The following is a 21,013-nucleotide window of genomic DNA, read 5'->3' as shown; positions in this document are numbered from 1 at the left end:
TTTTCCATTTGATTAGCCTACCAGAAACATTGCTTTCAGATGTGGTATACTTAGTGCATTACGTGAGCCTTCCTACCAGTGAAGGAACTGGTAATCTTTTCTTTATGTTTCAGCTCAAGTAACTAGCCCCATATCACCTATGTGAAAATCAGGTTTGATTGTGTTACAATTATGTTCCTGCAGTCACCACTGAGCTTCCCTTTTTAACATTCTTTGTACACAATTCTGTATGTTGTCAGTGTTTACCACTGTCTCATCTGGACAATAAAAAAAAGTAATTATGGTTCCCCAATGAACCTCCAGTTCATCACCTCTGCAGGAGAAAGCCCTGTTGACAAATTATGAAATGGGTTTAAAATAACCAAAAATTCTGTGGTCGCCTAAATCCAGCTAGTATGTTTAGTAGAAAAATATGTTTCACACAGTTTTCTGATTTCCTCATTATTCCCTGCTGAGATGGGGATAATACTTGGAAACAGTGATACACTCGACACTTTCACATGTCAGGAACTCTTTAAAGCTGTTGCTTACAATGTGTACCACTGTCTGTTAGTAAGTGGGTGGGTTTTCCCATATCCTGAAAGTACTGCACTATATTAAACAATTAATTATAGTAGTTGTGATTGCCAATTTATAGTATATAATTTTATGTACTTTGATTGACATTCTACTGCCACAAATATAGATGACACCACTACCCTTCTTTTAGATATAGTCCCAAATGTACCGGCTGCTGTAAATCCTGTACAGCCTTTGACACTACTGGATACATTTTATGAGTTACTTAACTATTGCTTTCCTTAACTTTCAGACACAGTGTATGAGTCCATAAAATTCTCCTTACTTCTCTACTCAATTTCTTAAAATAGTAGAATTTTATCATATACTAAATACGCTTTCTTATCTCAAAATGACCAGAGCCTGTTCATAAAAACCAAATAAGATCATCTACTGCTATCTGAAGAATGTGCAACTTCCAATGTTATCTTCATATAAAAACCACTTACTCTCTTCCTCCTCTGACAACATTCAATGGTCCCATGATCTGTATTGCCAAAATACCCATCAGACTCCAGCCCTCCTCTGATTTCTCCAGCTATAAGACCTCTTTGTTATTGATATAACTAATAGCTGTAAAGTAAACTGTGAATGTTATTCCGCAGCCTTCCATCTTAAGTGTCATATTAATACCTAGGGCAGTAGAGAAAGTGCATCCACTACTGTATTAAGTGACCCTTGATGTAATTTATTTGTAATCTGAATTAATGTAAGAAGTAAGAATAAGATCCATCTCCTTAATTGACTATGAAATATTATATTTTCTGTCAAAAGTGGTAGGACTTGATGGTCTATGTATATTATTACTTTCAATCTCCATACGAGAGTTTGAAATTTCTGTGAACTCCAAACAATCACCAACAATTTGTTTTCTGTACCTGTGTAATTCAATTCATGTTTATTAAGGCATCTATTAGCAAGGCTATCATATTAGGTTCTCCTTTTTCATGATCCCATATCCCTTGAAAGAATTCACAGCCTAGGCCACATTTCAGTTAAAAAGCTTGATTAATTTTTGGATGACTTCAAATCTTGGTTTCCAGAAGAGCTCACTTAATATTATTAAATGCTTGTTCAGCACCATTATTCCATATCCACTTCAGTCATTATTTTAATGCACATAGGCATAAAGACTCATTCATGGATTGTCTTTTAGAAAACTCCTATAGAAGCTGGCTAACCCTAAAAATTAACACAATTGTTTTATATTTCGTGGTTCCAGGCAGTCTTTTTATCACCTGAATCCGGATCAAGTTCTATCTCTTAACATCTACTATATGACAGAAAACCTCAATACATCCCTTCCAGAATGGAAGTTTTAACTAAGAACATAAATTTTCTTCCCATGTTTTGGAAATAAGTGGCAAATCACATATGAACATAATTAACTCTTCTACTAATTCAATACCTGAGGATTTGTCTGTTAACCATATTAAAACAGCTACAGATATATTCAAATGAAAAGGTAGTACTCAAAACTGATAAAATTTTCTTTAATACAGAAACGCTGTATAACATATAGAGTCTTCACATAAGTGCACCTATAAATCCATGGAGCTCAGACTATAACAATAATTCCCATATGCTTAAACTTTTCTCGAGTATTGGCTGACCAGTACTTCTTAAACTTGTCTTCGAAATCATGTCAAGAATTCCATTGCGAATGAGCTATTCCCCCTTCAGCAACATCCCCTTCTAAGTAATGTAGGGCAAAATCGATCCCCTTGTAGTTGTCTTACCACTTCGGTAACAACTTCTAAAATACTTTTAAAAAGTACGTAGGAACTTCAAAAATACTCCTAAAAAGTACATACAAGACACACAATTTTCAGGTCTAACTTTTGCGAACTGCTTAGGTAAATTTGTTCCCCCTCTAAATCTAGTTCATCTATTAACTCAAGTGAAATCCCATAGTTGTCATTTTCTCCCTTTTTACTAATGTCTTCCTTAGTTTTGGCTAATTCATTCCAAATCTTTTGGAACTCCTCTCTGTTCCATCTACATCCCTGGAAGAATATGACATATCAACAGAGGATTCACCTTTTCGCTGAACTTTTTGTTCAGTTAACTCACTAACCTGTTCCGTTTCATGAGTGTAGAGCCTGAAACTCCTGCTATGGTCGAATTTTGCTGTTATGTCAGAACACTGCTGTAACATCAAAACCTTTACTCCTTTCTAAGGGTTTAATCAGACTATCATGTCTGACATCTGTTTATTGAATTCCAGAGATTTCTGTTCAGTGAACTCTTTAATCAGTTTCGGATCATTATTTACGTCCATGAACTGCTCATTTCATACTAAATCACATTGTTTAATTATGTCAAAATATAAATCATCTACTAAATCATATATTGTGGCTTGTAATGTGCAAATCTTATTGTTAGTTTCTAGCTTTCCTTGATGAGACTTGATAATAAGTTTTCAATGATAGCATTAGTTATCCGCATTTCAGCACTTAATTCACACTTTTAAATTAGTATTTGTACTCTCCATCTTTGTATTTCACTCTGCTATCATTTGTGTTATTTTGTTAATAACAACATTTTTCGAAATACATTGAGTGTCTATTTTTGCATTTAATTCAAACTTTAGCTCCTGTCCCACAGACTTACATTGCTCAAACTGTTCACTAAATGACTTGAATGTTTGTTCTAGGCATTGCACCATACCCCTAGTCAGTACAGGCATACTGCTCCATAATAACAAGCTTATGTTTACTCTTAGTCAGTTAATAACAGTCAAGCGGTGTTATGTTGTACGCAACCCGAAAGGAAAAACTTTGATAAACAAATCCACTTCTGATTTCCCACAATACACACCATCATGATGATCAACAGATCAAATCAGATGTAACACAGCTCATCAAACAATGCTTGTGTAGCGCACTGCATTGCAAAACTGATAGGAAACTGGAATGCAGACCTAGGCAAACTGCTCTACTGCAGGTGGGTGCACTACTGGATTGGGCATTACTGAAGGTTGATGAGCTGGAGATGTGATTGCTTTCAGTTACAGGGGCATCTTTGTGGATCTAATGACCAACTGCATTTCTCTGAACCCATATTCGATGGATGATTTTCTGACTCGTGGACTTACTACCACTTAATTTACACAGCTTTTCTCAACCGATTTAATAACTGTTGAAACTCAAAGCTTCTTGACTCTCTTTATGTGTTGGGTTGGTATGGGTTTTTGCACTACTGTAACACTGACTGTTAATCCCACTGCTTGGAATATCAGCAATATGTTTCACTGAAAATTTTCTTCAAAAGTATTACTTTCATCTTAATTCATGTTTACTTTATTCTTCTCATGCCAAATCCATTGCTTTGTCAGCACAATAGTGTTTCGGGTCCTGTCACTTTGGCTGCCAGAATGACATGTTACCCAGTCCTGTCACAGAACTGAACCAGAATGAAGGGTTTCCTCATGTGAAATGAATATGTACTTAGATGAAAATGTATGATCACCATTACTTGTGAATACTGTGCTGCCATTTTTTATGTAACAGTAGAGCAAAACCATGTCTTTTCTTCATATGCAAGCTCTGTCTCCTCTGCAACTTCTGCAGTGAAAATTGCGAAATTGTCACAAATCAGTTATTGGGGATCTGACTAAATATCAAAACATTTATCAAGAAATCCTCATATTTTGATTCCTTGTTTGCAGGTAAGAAACACTTCATAACAGTTCATGCTAATATATGCACTCTGTTTGGCATGAATGACATGTCACTAGAATCTTCCTCCCTTGTTCTTGAGACATAATACTAATTGCCATGGTACTCAATGTTCTACAGTGTATGGCACATCTCCATGTTGGGACAAGACTGCATGGGATAAATTGTCAAACCAGCAGCTACCACGAAGAGTGAAAAATCAGCTGATGTTGTCCTGCCTTGCAGAAATGCTGTGTCCACCCATATCAGTTTACAAGCAAAAACAAGATAAAACTTCCAAACAGTATACATCTCTGAACTCACTATTCAAATTAAAAACCTTTTCATGGTAGCAGTCATTGTTCTTCAATACTAAAGACATTTTGCAACACATAACTTCACCAAAGTGATGTGTTACACCATAAGGTGCCTCTGAAGATGGGGCTGGAAGTCCTGAAATAGATAAAGCATTTAAGAAATTTTCATGTAAAATCAGTGTTTGATAAATTGTTATAATACAGCACAGTAATTTTAATTTTGTTCAGTAGTATATTGCACAATCAACTGAATTAAATCTACATCCACGAAGTGCATAGCAGAGGGCACATTACATGTACCAGTTATTAGGACTTTTTCCCCATTCTTTCCACAAATGGAACATGGAAGAGTGATTGCACAAATTCCTCTATGTATGCTGCAATTAACCTAATCTTGTCCTCATGATCCCTATGGGAATGATATGTAAGAGGTTGTAGTATAATCCTAGAACCATCATTTAAATCTGATTCTTTAAACTTTGTTAGTAGACCTTTTTGGAATAGTTCCCATCTATCTTCAAGAATCTTCAAGTTCAGTTCTTTCAACATACCTGTGATGCTCTCCCATGGGTCAAACAAACCTGTGGCTGTTTGTGCTGCCCTTCTCTGTTTATATTCAATATCCCCTGAGAGTCATACTTGGTACAGGTCACACACACTTGAGTAATATTCTAGGGTGGGTCTTAGGAGTGATTTGTAAGCAATCTCCTCTGTAGAGTGATTGCATTTCCTGCTATTCTACCAGCTTTATCCATGACTTAGCCTATGTGACCATTTCATTTCATGCCCTACTATGTGTTACACCTAGGCATTTGTATGAGTTTCCTGATTCAATCTGTGACTCACTGATATTATATCCACAGGACAACATTTTTTTTTTCCTATTTTGAACTGCCCGGTTTTACTTTTCTCAACATTTAAACAGGTTGCCAGTCTTTGCACCACTTTGAAATCTTATCAAGCTCTAATGAATATTTGTGCAGTTTTATTTACAATGTACTTCACTGCCAACGCTATCAATCAGACTCAACCAAAGACCAATGTTGAACTCTGCCTGACTGAGTTCGCTCCTCCATCCAACTGTGATTCACCCCCACTGCCACCAAATCACCCCCTGCTAACTTTCCAGAACTACTTAACATCCAACCTTGCCCCACAATCATTTCCCAAACCCCTCAACATGCACACTGATCTTATATTTGTGGAAAGAACTGCAATCCATCACCTAAAAACTGATCCCAACCTCATTATAATCATTCCTGCTGACAAAGGCTCCACCACGGTTGTTTTGAACCGCAAGGATTACCTGGTGGAAGGACTCCACCAGCTGTCAGATTCATCCATCTACAAATTCTGCCACAGCGACTACTTTCCAGAAATTCAATAGGATCTCCAGTCTCTCCTCAAATCCTTAGATCCATCCCAGAACCTCTCCCCAGACCCATCTCTCACCTCACCCCTACCACTCCCTACTCTCCTACCTTCTACATGCTTCCTGAAGTCCATACACCCAACCACATAACACACCCCACTGGTAAATGGGTGGTAAATGTGCCCCCCCCCCCCCCCCCTGAGAGAATCTTTGCTCTCATAGACCAACACCTGCAGCCTAATACCCGCAACCTATTCTCCTATTTAAAAGATAACAATCATTTCCTCCATGGGCTCTCCAAATTTCCTGTTCTTTTACCACGTGATTCTTTGTTCATCATTAATGATGCCACTTCCCTTTACACTAACATACTTAATGCCTGTGGCCTTACTGCTATTGAACACTGCCTTTCCCAATGCCTGACAGATTCCAAACCAACAACCTCCTTCCTAATTGCCATGGCCAACTGTATCCTCACCCACAATTACTTATTCTCTGAAGGCATTACCTACAAACAAATCCTGGGCACAGTTATGGGCACCCACATGACACCATGCTATGCCAACCTATTCATGGGCCATCTGGGGGAATCCTTCCAAAATACCCAGAATCCCAAACCCCCACCTGGTTCATATTCATTGATGACATCTTCGTGATCTGGATAGAGGGTGAGAACACCCTATCCACATTCCTCCAGAACCTCAACACCTTCTCCCTCATTCGCTTCACCTAGTCCTACATATCCCATAAACATCTGTCCATATCAAACCTACTAGCCACCAGCAATACTTCCACTTCAGCAGCTGCCACCCATTCCATACCAAGAAGTCCTTTCCATACAGCATAGCCACCCATGGCTGTCACATCTGTAGTGATGAGTGATTCTCAAAATACACGAGAGTCACACTGAGGCCTTCACAGACCTTAAATATCCTCCCAATCTTGTACAAAAACAGGCCTTCCAAGCCTTATGTCTCCAGTCACCCATCACTTTCCAAAGTCCAACCATCTGGTCACAGAGGAGTATTCTTCTCATGACTCAGTACCACCCGAGACTGGAGAAACTACATCACATTCTCTGACAGGGTTTCATCTACGTCTCATCATGCTCTGAAAGGAGGAATGTCCTACCCACTATCCTTCCCACCCATCCCACAGTGCTACTCCGCATTCCCAAGCCCTTGCTTCTTGACTCACATATCTGTAATAGACATAGATGCAAGACATGTTCCATACATCCCCCCACCACCACCTACTCCAGTCCAGTCACAAGCATCACCTGTCCCATTGAAGACAGGGCTACCTGTGAAACCAGTCATGTGATCTGCAAGCTAAGATGGAACCAGGCTTTCTTCCTGCTACTGGGCATGGTGTTTTGTTTGAAGAATCTTTGGTATAGTATAACAGTTAATGAAGGGGCTAACTAAGCCACTAATTGTGTGTAGAATCTGATAGGGATTCCATTGTGTCCTGGGGCTTTGTTTAGTTTTAATGATAACAGCTGTTTCTGAATGCCACTGTCACTAACATCTGTTTCATTCATATTGTCAGTGGTACAAGAATTAAATTGGGACAACAGTCCTGGCTTTTCTTTATAAAGGAATATTTGAAACTATTGTCAATTTCAGTAGGTGTGTTGTCCATGAGTGGTTAGACACTAACTTTACATATGGCCAGAGTTTCTTTGGCTTTTGTGAAAGAGCTTTTGTTTATATTCTGTTATGGTAGTCACTGAAAGCTTCACATACTGCTCTCTTGACTGCTAAACATGTTTCATTCAGTATATCTATATCAATAGCTGCATAATTTGTTTTATACCTACTATGAAGTAGTCTCTTTGTTTTACACCTATTATACAGCTGTCTTGGTAGACAGTCACTTTACAGTGAAACTCTCCCTTCATTAACGGTACTGTGGGTACGTATCTATACACTGCATGGACAACTATACATTTAAACATGAACCATAGTTCTTCTACATGCTCCTGTTGTGAACTAAAAGTTTCAAGTTCCTCAGTGACCTTACCACCTCTTTGTCTAGTCTGCTGAACATATAAATCTTCCTACTTGTTTTTTGTTGTTATGAATGTAGTTCCGAATTATTTTCACTATAGTGACACATGGTTTCTATTTTCTATTTGATTACCTATTTGCTTGGCTTGAAACATATGTGTTCTAAATATTGTTGCTGTGATGAAACATTACTTTTGAATTTGAAGTTGACTGTTGTTTGCTGCATCTGTATGTGCCTGATCATTTATGAATACATCAGTCTGAAATATCACCTAATGTCTTTATGTGCAGTTTGTTACTAAAAGTGCTATGTTTTCACTGATATGAATATGGCATATTTTACAGCTTCTTCAATGACAAAGCTGCAGATGTTGAATAATAGTGTTGCCACTCTTTGAAATTGCCTTTCTTATAGAGATTTTAACACAGTGTATGAAAACAGTAGATTGCACACTGTTTGTTTCATGCAAACAAGAAAATTCAGGCAAATGTGCAAAAGTCGCAATATATAATTAACAGTTCACAAAATTAACAATTGATAACATTATCTTCGCAAAGATATAAAAATTCTCAGCAATAAACAAAAATGAGTATATTAGTCAAGCATAAAAGGATAAATAAACTACAAGTTTATGTCAAATCAGTTAATTGGGGATCTGACTAAATCCAAGAAAACTTCATCTTTTGGATAACTCTTTACTATTCTTTATGGAAAATTTTTGACATTGCATAATACCTTGTGAACTGCAGTTAATTTTAAGCATTACTGTGTGTCTACTAGGTAGCATTGATAAATCAATTGTCAATAGAATGTTTTATTTATGAATTATGTTGTAAGCCTTATAATTTGTTTGCATTGCCATTATTACTACAATAATGCAAGTTATTATCAGAGCAAGTGCACTCCACTTTTCTTGTATACGTTTACATATGATTTAGATAGTAAACCTTACGACCATTTACATATAGTTATTACTGTAATAATCAGATACATCATACATCCTAGCAGTACACTAGCTCTAAGGATCCTCAGACCTCAAAAGTAAATAAATAAAACATAACAGTAAACGTAATTCAGCTAGCCCTGCTACTAATAGCTGATGACTTTCTGCACTTCACTGTTTCAGGATTACATGTATGGAAAATATTACATGCAGAGCGCTTGTGCTAAATCCACCCACAGCATGTGTAGCACTTTCACGTTGGAGTCAATGCTTTGTGAATTTAATGTTTCACTAGTTCAAATGCCAGTCATGGTTCTATTAGTACACTGAGGAGCCAAAGAAATGGCTCCACCTGCCTAATATCATGCAGGGCCCCCATGAGCATGCAGAAGTGCTGCAACACGGCGTGGCATGGACTCAACTAATGTCTGAAGTAGTGCTGGGGGGAATTGACACCATGAATCCTGCAGGACTGTCCATAAAACCATAAGAGCGCAACGAGGTGGAGATCTCTTCTGAACAGCATGTTGCAAGGCGTCCCAGATATGCTCCATAATATTCATGTCTAGGGAGTTTGGTGGCCAGCAGAAATGTTTAAACTCAGAAGAGTGTTGCTGGAGCCACTCTATAGCAGTTCTGGATGTGTGGGGTGTTGCACTGTCCTGATAGAATTGCCCAGCTCTGCCAGAATGCACAATGGACATGAGTGGATGCAGGTAATCAGACAGGATGCTTATGTATGTGTCACCTGTCAGAGTCGTATCTAGACATATCACGGGTCCCATATCACTCCAACTGCACATGCCCCACACCATTACAGAGCCTCCACCAGCTTCAACAGTCCTCTGTTGACATGCTGGGTCAATGGACTCATGAGGTTGTCTCCATATCTGTACACCTCCATCTGCTTGATACAGTTTGAAATGAAACTCGTCTGAGTAGGCAACATATTTCCCGCCATCAACAGTCTAATGTTAGTGTTGACGGGCCAAGCCAAGGCATAAAGCTTTGTGTTGTGTAGTTATCAAGAGTACATGAGTGGGCCTTTGGCTCCAAAAGCCCATATCGATGATGTTTTGTTGAATAGTTCGCACGCTGACACTTGTTGATGGCCCAGCATTGAAATCTGCAGCAATTTACGGAAGTGTTGCATTTCTGTCACATTGAACGATTCTCTTCAGTCATCGTTGGTCTTGTTCTCGCAGGATCTTTTTTCGGCCGCAGCAATGTTGGAGATTTGATGTTTTACCAGATTCCTGATATTCCAGTACACTTGTGAAATTGTCATACGGGAAAATCCCCACTTCATCACTACCTTGTACGTGATGTGTGCCATCACTCTTGTGTTGACTATAACACCACATTCAAACACACTTAAATCTTGATAATCTGACATTGTAGCAATCTAACAACTGTGCCAGATACTTTTTATCTTATATAGGCGTTGCTGAGTGCAGTGCTGTATTCTGCCTGTTTACACATCTCTGTATTTGAATACGCATCCATATGCCAGTTTCTTTGCTGCTTCAGTGTATTATTACTTACTATGTTGGAGCTCATAGCCCTCCAGCTCAACAGGACTACATTGAAGATGGGCTATGCCACGAGTCGCAGGGGCTGAAACTCATCACTGCAGTTCCGAGCACATGGTTTGTCACAGACAGCAGAGGTATCACTGTAAGAGGGTGTAGTAAGTGCAGACCTACTTACTTCCACAGGTTCATGTGTTCAAAAATAGGTGTCATTATATAGGATATAATAACACCTGTTTTTGAACACATGGACATGAATGGATGCGAGTGATCAGACAGGATCCTTATGTGAGTGTCATCTGTCAGAGCCATATCTAGATGTATCAGAGGGCCCATCACCCCAACTGCACACAACAGCATTTAGGATGGCACATGGCTTCGACAAGTCAGTTCTCTATTAATTGTTTCTGACTGCTGCCGTGGTTGCTCAATCAGAATCTCTCCTCAGGCCATTCCACAGCCCAGCCTGCCTCCTGGGACTCTTCTCCTCTGCTGCAACATGGAACAGCCAGCTGCTATCTTTGAGGTCGAGACTTGGCTCTAAGACATGGACTCCTGGACTGGGTATTTTTGCCTGATTCAGAATATTTATGTAACTAGACATTCAGTTCCTCACGAACCAATATACTTACTAGAAATCATGATTCTGTTTTCCTCTGCTAACACTTCACCAAACTTCATCTCTTTCCACGTCAAGAAGAGAGATTTAATTGTTTTGTAATGCATCCACAGCAGCTACTTTCTAAGGGTTAAATGTACAACCTGTGGAGAAATATTGACCAAACTTGAAATGTGCTGATCGGCCATGATGATGAATGCCGATTGTATCTGATTGGCCCCCAGAGATTCTAATTTGGGTGCTCCCTGGTCTCCCCTCCAATGTACACTGTTTAAAAGCAGTTGAAGAGCTATAGTAAAGACATCATTGAAGTAAAGGGCCAGTTCTGTGCTTGGATACAGTACCAAGCAGCCTCCCTGATGACCTGCACCCTTGGGATCAACTCAACAGAGCCATGAACATTTTGGTGTTGGACCTGTTCAATGCCCTTGGTTTTTATGTCAATGATTCAATGACTAGGATTCAACCATTCATTCTAAGGTCCTGCCTGCAGGGTCTTTGCTCAAAATATGCCTCCGTTTTTTGACATCCATCAATTGGTGTCACCAGCTTTGAAGCACTATTTGTTGCCTGTGGTGTCATCCAGATTCTTTAAAGGATGAAATTTTCCCTTTGCTGTATGCAGCAAGCTTCATCTCAAACTGTGACACTAAATGGAAGAAGGAATTCTGACCACCATTACAAATGGTCAGTGAGCTACCTCGATTGTTAAAAAACTAAATGGAGTGTTTTAAGAATCTGTAAAGATTTTAAGCCAATCGTCTATGCCCAGTGCATTATTAACATATACCCTATTCCTAAAGTGAAGGATGTTATCATGGGCCTTGCTGGAGGCAAAGTCTTCACAAAAATTGGTCTACAGGATGCTTACTTGCAGCTTCCACTTGATGAAGTCTCCAGAAACATCTTGGTCATCTACAAACCATTTGGTCTTTTTTGGTATAGTTGTCTTCCTTTTGGCATCACCATATTCCTGTGCTATTTGGAATGCCTAACACATGACCTTCCAGGGGTAATGAACTATCTTGACAATATCATTCTCACTGGTAGAAATGAGCAGGACCTAGAACAAATTTTGACTCCTTGTTCAGCATGCTTCAAGATGCTCATCTGAAATACAATAAGGAAAAATGTTGTTCCTTTGTATCAAAAGTGGGATATCTGGGTCATATTTTCAGCACATCAAGGATGTGCCCCCTCTGTGTCATATCAAGACCATACAGAAACTAGAAACCCCCAGAGATACCAAAAACTTAATTCCATGTTAGGTCACCTGAATTATTACAGAAAATTCATTCCTCATGCTAAACTGCTACACCAGCTCTAGTACAAGAATGTAATGATGGTACTCCATTTGTGACAAGGTTTTCTGGGTCCTAAAGCAGGCTTCTCTCCATGCAGTATGCCTCATGAATATGATTGTTCAGTCCCTTTGATAGTAGCAGATGATACACCTGATTACAGCCTGGTGGCAGTTCTTTCCCATACTGTTGATGAAGTGGAATCCCCAAATGCATTTGTGTGCAAGGCATTGACACAAGTACAGGGAAATAACAATCAAACAAAAAAGAAGCCTTAACTATTATGTTTACACTAAAGAAAATTCATCATTTTGTGTATGGATGATGATTTTTCCTGTTAATGGATTATAAGCCTCTATTACCTCTTTTCAATTCTCATGCTAACATTTGGACCAGGACTGCCTGTCACTTGCAAAGATGGGACTGTTCCTCTTAGCGTACCACTCTGACATCCTATATCAATCCGTAGTGCTTCAAGCCAATGCAGAAATCCTATGTCTCCCAGTGGCACAGGACCTCGAGTTTGACACAGTCCCTGAGGTCTGCTTTCATACTCACTCTGAAGTTGAGGCAATGCTGACCAGCTTGCCCATTCATGCCACAGTCATTGCCTGCTGGTCATGTAGGCCTATTGGTGTCGCTGACATGAGCTGTCCAATTTCAATGGTGTCCTCTTTCTACATGCAGATAATGGGCACATCAGAGTGGTCCTTCCACAAGCACTCCAACACTATGTCTTGTTATTACTTCAGAAAGGCCATTGGGTTATTGTCTCATTAAATGATCAGTTCACCAACAATTTTTCTAGAGGGTATCAACAAAGATATAGAACTCATGGTTGCAGAGTGCACAACACGCCAAAGCAAGCAAGCAGTTTTCATCAATAGAATTTCATGGTTTTTGTGTGGAGAGTGACTTAGCTTTGATACACACAGCTCTGTTCCATCCAGCTTCCAACTCGCTGGTGGAAAAGTTCATTTGTACTTTCAAAACTCAACTGGCGAAGTTGCACAAACATCATGATCTCGATGGAGTGCTCACTTTATTTCTAACCTCCTATTACTCCCCTCCACAGAACAGATCTACCCCAGATGAAAACTTCTATAGTAGCCATATTGCTTACAATTTTGTACCATCCCTCCCACTCGCTGTTCACTACACCCTTCAGGTTATAGTCTGGGCACTAGTATTTTCCAGCAGTTGGCAACAGTGGGTACCGTCTCTTGTCACGTTCTAGGTAGAGCAAGGGTCAAAATCCAGCTGCCTGAGGGCTCTCACTGCCGAAATAATATCAACTAGGTGCACACTCATAAACATCAGCTGTCTAGACAAAAGAGTTCCCACAATTTTTTTCCGTGGTTACCCCCCCCCCCCCCCCCCCCCCCCCGCCTCCCTCCCCCAATGACCAGCAACAACAATCATGACTGCTGGCTGCCTTCCTGTGGGCCAGGTGCTCACTCACATGGATGTCAGTGGCCTCTCTACTTTCCAGGACAGTGGCATCACAACCTTCTGAGAGACTGAAGCCCATATGGAGGATTAGCAGCAATCATTGTTCAGTGAACTCTTTATGACTGTAACAGGAAAGGGAACAGTAATAGTAGTACACAAACTACCCTCTACCACGCACTATAGGACAGGCTATAGATGTAGATGCAGGCATCAAGACATGCCACTACCTCTTTCTACAAGATAGGAGGGATGTTATGTTGGGACTCATAGCCCTACATCAGTGGTGGCCTATGACACAATGCACACAGAGCACATCAGTGAACATGACAACTGCAATTCTGAGTGCATGCCTAGCTGGTAAGCAGCAATGGTATCACTACATGAGAGCACAGTTAGCTGTGATGTACTCTCTTTTACAGGATCACATAGTTGAAAATAGATCTCACTGTATATTAGTGCCTCAACAGCATACAGCCCACCACCACCACATGACTAAGGCAAGCCAGTTATCCATAGACGAGCTCTGTGAGGAACCACACCAACAGCTGCCATGGTTTGTTGATAAGGAGTTCTCATGGAGTCATTCTGTTACCTGTTGTCTGATTCCAGTTCGTCTCCTGGGACTCTTCTACTCTGCTGTGACAATGGACAGCCAGCTCCTGCCTTCAAACTACATCGAAACTTGGCTCCACAACTTGGACTGGGTAGTTTACACTGATGCAGAGTGGCTATGTAACTAGACATTTAGGTCCATCTGAACCAATATACTGAAAAGAGACTTAATTGTGAACTACTATTTGTGTTGTGTAATTCTGCTCCAAAGAAGGAGAACTGAAGCTTATGCTCATTTTAATAAACACTGTCTACCTCACCTTTATTTTCTTTGTACCACAACCAGCTTGGGCTGCTTCATTATTGATGCATCTCTGTTTCCATATTAGTTAGTTTCATGTTCCATGGGTAATTTGCATGGTAAATTGTAATGATGTGGAACAAGTCATTTTACATCCCCATTGAAAATTAATTTTTGAAATATGGCTACTTGCTGAGCATTTTTAAATATTTATTTTGTTTAATATATACAGGTCTAGGTTAGCTGTTCCTGTTCACCACCTTTTACCCATTACAATAATGGAAATTCTTCTACAAAACAGAAGGAGTTGTCAGGGAGAAACTTTTTTAGTTTGTTTTCAAATTTTTGCTATCTATCAGACATTCTATACTACAGGGTACGTTACCAAAAACTGTAGCTACAGCCTTGTGAGCCCCTTTTTGTGCTAAATACAAGCTTAATGTGGAGTAATGAATGCAATTTTTCTTTTCAGTATTGTAAATATGTGCGTCACTGTTCCTTTTGAATTGCAGTCGATTGTATACAACAAACTTCACGAGGAAATAAATACATTGTGAAGCAGTAGTCAGAATGCCAAACTCCTTAAGCAGATGTCAACAAGAAGACTGCAGTTGTGCACTACACATTTCTCTTCCAACATATTTTTGAGAAATGACGAATTTCTTTCTTAAACATGAGTTACACTGTAACCTTATTCCATATGACATTTTTTAATGAAAATATGCAAAATACGTCAACTTACTGATTTGTCTCCCCCAAAGTTTGCAATGATTCTAAATGCAGCTGTGGCTGAACTAAGTTGTTTTAGGAGATCCAAAATATGCTTTTTCAGTTTATTTCTTATTAGTATGGACACCTAAGAATTTTGAAGTTTCCAGTCTATTTATTATTTCCTCAACATGTGTTACACTTATCAGTGGTGTAATACCCCTAGATGTGCAGAATTGAATATGTTGTGTCTTTTTAATATTCGTGGGAAACCAGTCAATAATATTTTTAGGAACATTGTTTACTGTTTCTGTATGTATGCTTGGCTTGATTACAATACTAGTCTCATCTGCAAAAAGAACTAATTCTGTTTGTTGTATATTAGACAGGTCATTTATATGTATGAGGAACAGTAGTTGACCGAAGAGTGAGCCTTGGGAAACCCCAAACATGATTTCTCCCCTATCCAAATAATGTCCCTGGACTGCTTTGGTTGAGTTGCTAAGCACAACTTTACAATGTTCTGTATTATTTTGGTTAGATGTCCCGTTTTCCATTTCTTGGCTACACTGTAAGTTGTGATGCACACAGTCAAACGTCTTACGTCACAGAAAATATGATCTGTCTCTATTTTACGTTTGTAAAATTTGATTAGTGAACATGTAAATGGCTTTCTCAGTGGAACAACTCTTCTGAAATCAGGTTTACATGTGTAGCAAATATTACATGCACAGAGCTTGTACTAAATCCACCCACAGCATATGTAACTCCTTCACACTGGAGGCAGTGCTTTGTGAATTTAATGTTTCACTAGTTCAAATGCCAGTCATGGTTCTGTTAGTACACTGAAGAGCCAAAGAAACTGGTAAACCTGCCTAATATCGTGCAGGGCCCCCACGAGTAGATTACTACTCTCCATATGGATGAGATGTCAAGTCAAAGAGAGGTACAACAAAAAGACTGCTAAACATGCGAGCTTTCAGCCAAAAGGCCTTCTTCTAAGGTAGATAAAATACACACTACACGTATTCGTGCATGCACAACTCACACGTACCTGGCCACTCTCCGACAACCGAGGCCAGACTGCGAGCAAGTCTGCATCTTGGGAGAAGCAATCTGGTCAGTGGGGACAGGGAGGATGAGGAACAGTAGGGTAGGCGTGGTGGACAGTAAAGTGATGCTTTACAGGGACGTGGTGGAGACAGGGCAGGGCAACTAGGTGCCATTAGGAGGTAAGGCACAAGAGAGGGGAATGGAAAAGGAGAGAAGTAGAGGGTGGGGGTAGGGGGAAGACTGTGGGTGTGCTCGTGAAATATGACTGCTGTAGTGGGAGCAGGGGAGGGAATAGATGGTTGAGGTCAGGGCGTGTTACAGAAACATAGAATATACTGCATGGAGAGTTCCTATCTGTGCAGTTCAGAGAAACTGGTGTTTGGGGAGTATTGGGGTGACAGACTGTGAAGCAGTCATTGAAGTGAAGAAACAATACATTTTTCTTCAATTCAATGACTGCTTCACAGCATACACCATCTGGATCCGTCCTACCAACACCAGCTTTTCTGAATTGGGCAAGTAGAAACTCTCCCTGAAATATATCCTACATTCTCATCACCAGTTGGCCTCAGCCTTAATTAGTCCCTGTCCTTCACCCGCCTATCCCCTACTCTGCTCCCACTCAAGCTCTACACATCTTCCACCAATGCACAAACAGTCTTTTTTCCCTTCCTCTACTTCTCTCATTTTCTGCCCCCCCCCCCCCCCCCGGTCTCACCCATCTTACCTCTAGAATACACCCAGCTGCCCTACCGTCCCCACCATGTCCCTGTATGCTCCCACAGGTAGCACTTTATTGTCCCCCACCACTGTTGTGCTATCCCACCCCTCTCTGCCACATCCTCATCTTTACCACCACCACCCAGATTGCTTCTCCAGACATGTGCAGCTGCTCTCAGTTGACAACCAGACAGTAGTCAAGGTGTGTGTGACTCATTTTTGTATGAATGTGTGTGTGTTGTCTTTTAGGCTAAAAGTTCACGTTTAGCAGTATTTTTATTGTGCCTGTCTGCTACTCAGAATCTCCTGTATATGGTGAGTAGCAATCTATCCTTTCCTTAATACTGTCATTATTCCATCCTCGATTTCCCATTGTGTGATACAAGAATTGTTCTCAAGTGTGATATGGTGAACTACGTAATTCGTAAAATACTCAGTATCATGACCACTATGCTGAAAAATAATTTGAATATCTCAAAATTAACCATGAACTACACCTGCTACATTCAGTAGCAGACATTTATGTGTGGTGACTGCAGCTGACAAACAGATTACTTAAAAGATGACAAATCTGATGTAGAACTATAAGCTTGCAACTTATGAATGTCACACGCCACATATTCCACAAACTGTCGTACTCTACTGCTATCATTGTTGAAATACGGATCCAGTTTAACAATCTTATAGCCATCATAATGTGTAAGAATCATAATTATAGAAATTTTCACAATTGTCACATGTCAGTTAGTTAACCAGTAGTTGTGGGCTTCTGCAGGTGTGGATTAAAAATGAAACTGGATTAACCAGTTGATAGTGGCATACAGTCAATATAAGCTCAGCATAAGTTGCATGCTCAGTGCATTCTCCACTAACTCAAGGAGGCACACAATATATCTTGGTCCACAAACATTAATGGGTATTTTCCGCTGTGTGTGGAAAATTAAGCCAATTTGGACAACCAGTCAATAGAAGTACCAAAAAAGTAGCATAATCTGGATATTCCCACTAAGTTAGCACAGCTGTATTAAATAAATATCCACCGTCATCACCTGCCACTTGAGCTGCCAACATAGTGTGAGATCTGCAGATCACACATCTTTTTCACTGTTCAGTTATCTATACCTCTTTAACTGACTCATTAATGTGGATTCATATTTACCTACACATCTATATAAGCCATGTGGTATCTGTCAACAGACAATATTTGTTTGGTTATGATCCTATGAACTTAGTGCAGTAAATTGCATAACTTCTGTTATACTTCACTTGCATGTACCTCTTAAAGGACTTTTTAGGTAAGTACCTAGAGAAAAGGACCATATGAATAATAATCATATACATTTATTTGACTAAACTGTAAACAAATTTGACCAACTGAAAACAAATTTGACCTGTTGTAAAGATACATTGTTCAAAGAGTTTGCATTCTAGGTGCATCATCTAAGTGCAGTTAATAATTCTTTATTGGCATTATGAGAAACATTAGTAATTACTACACTAACCGCTTTAGTCATGATCATGGAATAAGAACCAGGCTTAACTTACACAAATTGATTTGGGATTGTCACATAATTTCAAGTTCGTTTTCTTAGTCTACACTTCGCACATGTATCTGCCTCTTTTTTACACATTTGTGTATTTGTAAGACCTGAACTACTGTTGCTGATATGGATGCAAAGAGAAATGAACATATAGTTTTCATAGGTAAGTACCATAAACAAAACAGAATCAAGCATTTTAAATGTGGTGTTACGGAAAAATTTTGAAAATCAGAGGAACTGACAAGATACGGAATAAGGAGGTTCTCTGCAGATTTGATGAAGAAAGGAACATATGGCAAACTCTGACAAGAAGAAGGGTCAGGATGATAGGACATGTGTTATGGCATCAGAGAATAACCTCCACGGCACCAGAGGGGGCTGTAGAGGGAAAAACTATAGGGTGCAAGTGATGCTCTCAGATAAAGACATTTAGACAGTAGAGAAATTCATGGTTGGCCACATCAAACCAGTCAAAAGACTGATGATGACTCAAAATAGATACCAGCTGTATTCATACATATTTCAAGCAGTGTGTTTCCAGTTTAAATTTTTACATGGCAGTCTGGGCGATTTAATCCATTTTATGCTGATTTCCAAACCAATGCCTTTACTGTATTTTAAAATAGACACTATTAGTACCTGCATCATGGAAACTGATTACGTGCAATTTATTGTGAATTGTGATTTATTCATCTCATAACATACAAAAGCTAATCATTTGATTACAGAACAGGAGATGCGTCAAAGTAAGGTTTACACAGTTTCATTAATATAAAACTGTGGTTAATAAAATTATTTAAACATTAAAGTAACTTATGTGAAAACATAGCTTCACATACTTACACAATAAAACAATTGATAAAATACATCCTGCTCAAATATTCAGTTTATCATTCATGAATTCTTCAAATGAGTATTAACATCAATGAAGTGGAGTATCGTGCAGCTTTCTTTTCAGTGAATCTGGATTCATACTGAGAATGTTCTTGGCTTTTAGTTCGTTGTAAATTTCATTCCCATATACTGGGGAGCCTGAGCATATAATTTTAATTGGTGAGCAGGCAGTATAAAATTTTCTTTGTTTCTTATATTGTAAGTGTGATCAAAGCAGAACATATTTGCGTCCCAGCTAAAATTCCGGCGACACGGGAAGCAGAAGCCACAATAGGGACAGTCCCGTTTTCCTTACAAGACGAATTCCAGCTGGCAGGTGCGCTTCTACTGTTCACTGACAACACAGAAACAGGCGACAATGAAATTAAATTATTCTGCATTGTCGCTCTTTCATAGCACAGTTATGTCGAGTAATCCTAGATGGTCAGTTCATCGCTCCGTGTTTAAAATAAAAAGCTTTGTGCTCATGTGCAGAGTAGTACGATTGGAACTGAATACAGTCTTTCTTTCTGTCTTTCCTTTACATTTTTTCTTTTGTTTTGACTGTTGGTTGAAAGTTTTGTAAGTGGCGTAACATGAATAACAGTGAAAAAAAAAGCAATCGTGCAAAATTAAGTGGGGCGGCATTTCGAAAATTATCGAAGGAAAGGCGAGAACGAGAAGCTTAACTTGGAGTTCAAGTAGTGCGGATGATATTTCTGGCAGTGCAACTGTTGTAAAAGAAGTAAATACAGTTGAAACAAAAGCTAAAAATGAAGAAAAACAAATTGTTCGTGGTTTCGAGTTTCACGAAAAACTAAGTGTCTAGTAATGAAATGAAATGTGTGACGAGGGCCTCCCGTCGGGTAGTCTAGTGAGACATCACAAAAAGAAATAACCTCGTTAGTGATGATCCTGCAGAATGGTGCGTCAATGAATCAACAAGCAACATCCTCTTACAACGTGGCATTAATCAAAATTGTAACTGTTATTTTTCTAATTCAGGAAGATCAATATGCGATAAAGCCAGATATTTGAACAAAAATGTATTTTACCGTAAACTTTTTAAGTGGTGAAACAACTTTGCGTGATTTCCTAACATACTTCTGTAGCACCGGTGCCGTTTACTGTGCACCATGTAAATTGTTCGGAGGTAAGGCCGCGATTGTTACTAATGGTATTGCAATTGGAAAAATATTTCTAATATTTTATCTCATCATGGGAATTCACTTGAACACAAAAATTCTGTTATCACTCTTAGCATGAAAAATGCCACTTGGAACAATCGATAACCATTTAGAGTCATATATTGAGACAGAAAAAAATTTACTGTAGAAAAAATGTACTGTCGCAGTGTGTTGAAAAGGGTGTTTGCAGTAGTGAAGAAGCTAACAAGTCATGGACTTACCCTACGTGGACACCTCGAAAGACATTTTATGATGTCTCTTGAACTTATAGCCGAGTTTGAACTTTTTGTCGCCGAGCACATTGAACGATAT

At 39.3% G+C, this 21,013-nt stretch overlaps 1 long non-coding RNA gene across 1 annotated transcript in view; it reads right to left on the bottom strand.

Moving 5' to 3' along the window:
- Nucleotides 1-20,657, bottom strand: part of LOC126346267 (uncharacterized) — a 30,013-nt gene extending 9,356 nt beyond the window's left edge. The window contains exons 1-2 of the long non-coding RNA XR_007565166.1: nt 20,570-20,657; nt 4,542-4,670 (exon numbers count right to left, since the gene is read on the bottom strand). This is a non-coding gene — a long non-coding RNA (uncharacterized LOC126346267). The remainder of the gene's footprint in view (nt 1-4,541; nt 4,671-20,569) is intronic.
- Between the last annotated feature and the right edge of the window lie 356 nt (nt 20,658-21,013).

The sequence above is a fragment of the Schistocerca gregaria genome, chromosome 1 (assembly GCF_023897955.1).
Source record: "Schistocerca gregaria isolate iqSchGreg1 chromosome 1, iqSchGreg1.2, whole genome shotgun sequence".
Lineage (NCBI taxonomy): Eukaryota > Metazoa > Arthropoda > Insecta > Orthoptera > Acrididae > Schistocerca > Schistocerca gregaria.
The sequence above is the reverse complement of the archived record's forward strand: the minus strand, read 5'-3'. Positions and strand labels throughout refer to the sequence as shown.